Source organism: Hyperolius riggenbachi, chromosome 9 (genome assembly GCF_040937935.1).
Source record: "Hyperolius riggenbachi isolate aHypRig1 chromosome 9, aHypRig1.pri, whole genome shotgun sequence".
In the NCBI taxonomy this organism is placed as follows: domain Eukaryota; kingdom Metazoa; phylum Chordata; class Amphibia; order Anura; family Hyperoliidae; genus Hyperolius; species Hyperolius riggenbachi.
Genome location: NC_090654.1, coordinates 170157332 through 170161410, shown reverse-complemented (window position 1 = coordinate 170161410; position 4079 = coordinate 170157332). Strand labels below are relative to the sequence as shown.

At 40.6% G+C, this 4079-nt stretch overlaps 1 long non-coding RNA gene across 1 annotated transcript; it reads left to right on the top strand.

Moving 5' to 3' along the window:
• The first annotated feature begins 1543 nt into the window (after positions 1–1543).
• LOC137531776 (uncharacterized) lies at positions 1544–3803 on the top strand. Its single transcript, XR_011023744.1, has 4 exons — positions 1544–1576; positions 2026–2118; positions 2624–2704; positions 3677–3803. It is a non-coding gene; the product is annotated as an uncharacterized lncRNA (long non-coding RNA).
• The last annotated feature ends 276 nt before the right edge of the window (positions 3804–4079 follow it).

Genomic DNA, 4079 nt, shown 5'->3' with positions numbered 1-4079 from the left:
CTGTACGTTATAGAACGTTCGTTCAACGCTCGTTCAACGCAGGGCGTGATTTCCTGTGATGTCATTTCCAGGTACTGTATGTGACATCCTCACTGTTTACAGTACTGCACAATGGCAAGAAGGGAGCCAACCGTGCGTGCCTCTGCAATGTCCAGGGCAGAGATGACCGAAATGGTCAGAATCCTGGACAAACATGATTATGACGGGCGGCTGGAGGTGTACCCCCAGCCAATTGCCCGTAAGAACAGGATTCTGGACCATGTCATCTCTGCCCTGGAAAAAATTAGTAATGAGACCCGCAGCAAAGCCCAATTACAAAGGCGATGGTCGGATTTGAAGTTGCGGGAGAGGGAGACGCTGGCTGTGATTCGTGCAGAAATTATCAAACAAAGTAAGTATATTGTGTGTTATGTGTTTGTCAATGCAGCTATGTTGTAATGCAGCCATGTTTAAACTTGGTCCTCCAGCTGTTATGGAATTACAAGTCCCACAATCCATTACAGGAGTCTGTCAGCCACAGTCATTACTCATAAAGGCTAATGCATTGTGGGATTTATAGTTCCGTAACAGCTGGAGGGCCAAGTTTGGCCATGCCTGTTATAATGTATGTATGTATGTATCTTCTTAAAGGGACAGTGTAGGTTTGAGTCTTTTAATGTAGTGTTGTTAATCGTCAGGGGCATAGCAATAAGTAGAGATGAGGTAGTGTCCCCCTCATGGCCCTTGTCCCTGAAGGCCACCAAGGTCCACTACCATTAACTTCATTCCCTCTTTAGAGATCTTATGTGACTAATTGGCATTTGTATGGTGATGTGTATTCGTATTATTGATGATCAAACTGTTCAGCATCATCTCATGCCACTTCTGAGAGTGTGTTTGTCCTTGTTAGATATAGGTCTACTATATAAATGTTCGATTGCTATAGAGGGTTTGTTACACTAATGATCTTGATGATGTGTAATTTTGTTCCCATACTAAATCATTATGTTTTGGTTTACTAATCTAACAATTTCTAACATGCTGTTATTTTCATATGTCTACTCCACAGAAGCAAAAGCCAAAAGACGGAGGCGCCGTGCTCGAGCACGTCAGAGCCAGCAGGAGGAGCTGCAACAGGAGGAGCAAGAGGATGAGGAAGGGGTAGCAGAGGAGGAGACCCCACAAGAATTGGAGGAAGAAGTAGCTGTAGAAGGTACTTATAATGTTACCTCATTGTTTTGTGTTATAAGTATTGTCTTTGCAGTACATTCCTTAATTGTTGAAAACTACATGTATTTCCTCAGAATCACAGGAGGTCCCTGCACAGGAGGAAGTGGCGTGTGGTACAGAAGCTGTACAACTTGGTAAGTATTATTTGAAATACCAATGTTGTTTGGATGATTATTTAGTGGGTTGTATCATTACACATCATCTACAATAAACTCAATATGAATCAAGTAATACTACAACGTCAACATATGTTACATCAGCATAATCACCTAACTGTTTCAATATGTATATCTTAGTTGCTTCAGTTAAACAGTAGCATCAGTATCAGCATCACCATAAATGTTCCCTGATGATGGCACATTACAAGGTCCTTATACTGTACTCAGGGTCGGACCAATAAAATTAAAACGTTTTCAAACAGTTTGCACGGTTGAGTGAATAAACCCCTTTGTATGTGAACTTTGTTTATAGTTTAGTGCCGACCTTTTTTCTGGTATGTCACCATACAACCATCCTGTACTCAATGTGTAGTTTTGTTCCATTGGTGTAATCGTAAAGATGATGCTGTGTGATGTAATCCACCCCACAGCCTTGCTTAAAAGCATACTTATGTTGAGTATGTAACGTCTCTTTAGTTAATAGCAGGTACCTGGATTGATACTTCATCTTGCCCATTACATGTTAATTTTGCACTATCATCATCATTATTTTCAACCTAGGGGTATTCCTATAGTGCTAATTGAACCTCCCCATTTTACTTGAATGTGTATTTGAGGAACCATGTAACGAGTCACATATTGTATTATGTGTATCCAGATTCAGAGAAGAGTGTCACCAGCAATGATGACCCTGGTGAACAAGTGCCAGGCGACGACCAACCTCAGGAGGATGAGGATTTAATAACTTTAGGTGAGTAACACATCAATGCACTTTGTCACACATAATATTGTATGTTGTGAAACACTACTGCTCACTGTATGTCAAAATATTTTATGGCACTTTATGCTTTCTAACACATGGATACGTTTGTTCAGCATTGCTGATATGGATATGGAATCAATCCTGGTAAGTTAAATGCATGACAGTTTGTAAGAGCATTGTAATTGTGGAAAACACTGGCCAAACATGCATGTTTACATTCCCAACCATAACGTTAGCTCATACATTTTTTCAACACCGCTATACATAGTTACGATGTGGTCTACTATGCATGTTTGCCAATGCATCACAATAATTGGTGTTTTTGATCTGTGTGTGGTACTATGGTGCTTTCAGTGTTGGATTCTTTGCTGTGTGTTCATGTCCTGGCTCTACCTTGATAACTGATTATGCACAATGAATGTAATGTAATATTTTAATCATGTTATTAACCCATTTATAATTAATGTTTACTTTATTTTAACACCTTCCACAGATGTGGTGAATGAGCAGCAGGAAGACCAGCATCAGCCAGGACCTTACTCTGGCCCTTTACCCTCTGGTCCTATCACCATCCGTAAGTGACATTCTGCAATACAGTGTGTACATTAACATTGTCCATGATTGCAATTAATGTTTTGTGACCTGTCAACATGCTTAAAATCTACTCTCAACAACCACATGCTGCACTATGTGTATAATTAATAAAAGTGTTGTGGGTACTGCAAATCACTGCAAACAAACAACACTGTAGGAATTTTTCGACTTCTGTGTGAACATTTCTTAAAAACTGCTCTGGTGTAATCGGATAGTTGTGATTCTCATAAATATAATTGCGTGATTCAGGTGCTAGGCTTGCGTAAACACGAGAAGCTGACGAGTTTAAACTTTTCGCCATGTCATCCTCTACTGCAGCGGCTTTGCCGGGCTTCCTGTCCATTAACTTAGCATGGTTATAGCCACATCCAAGGGAGTGACAGTTTCCGTCCTCATTCCACTTGTGGAACTGTTTCTGAATTGTCAGTTTGTGTCATTGTTGCCAACAAGCAACACACAAGGCGGTGTTTGGTGCCTCTACTCAGAAATGTCACCTTTACATGCATAAAGAGCCTTTATGAAGGAAGTTTCATGAGTATTATTTTCGAATTCAGCATAGTTCACCATTTCCACATGCAAAAAGGCTTTTAGAATGTTACCTTATGTGTATATGTTGTGCATTTCTGATGTCTTTTCTGATGTTATGTCTGCCGCGGCCCTTACCCTTCTCACAGGCCATGAGCAGAAGTATAGGTAACATTACATAAGACACAGGTACCTGTCCACAACTTTGGTGTCAATCACACGTAAAGTATTGCTGTGGTTACACATACAAAAGCACACATCAATCCAACCCCTCACAAGACGTGTGCACTCCGACACATTTGTCCACCTGTGCAATCCACATTGTTCTGCAATATCGTGTAGCTGTCATAGCTGATGTTTATTGAGAAACACACACACACTAAGTTTTAAGCTAATGTTTATGTTTTTACATGTTTCTCCTATACAGAGGTTGAAGAGGCAAGTGTTTTGCTGAACGACCTGGATACAGCCCTCTTCAACCTGGAGGTGGTGAGGGCCAATGCCTATGAGGCAATTACTAGGAGTAAGAGTGAGGTCCAAGGATTAAGGGACAGAGTGGCAGCCTTGTTCCAGCTGCAGTAGTTTTCTGCAAACTCAGTTTGTACACTGTTGTGTATATGAAAGTTGGCCATGTTGGCTGTGTACTTATATTTTTAATTTAGAGATTAAAAAAATCAAAAAAATTTTGTTGTGTTGTGTTTATTCATTTTGTTAGAGCATATCCTTCCACATGACCTAAAAAAAGACTCATAAACAGGGAGGAATATAGAGGGAGGGAGGGAGAGAGAGGGAGAGATAGGGGTGAGCATGGCTGCCGTTTGACCTGAGCA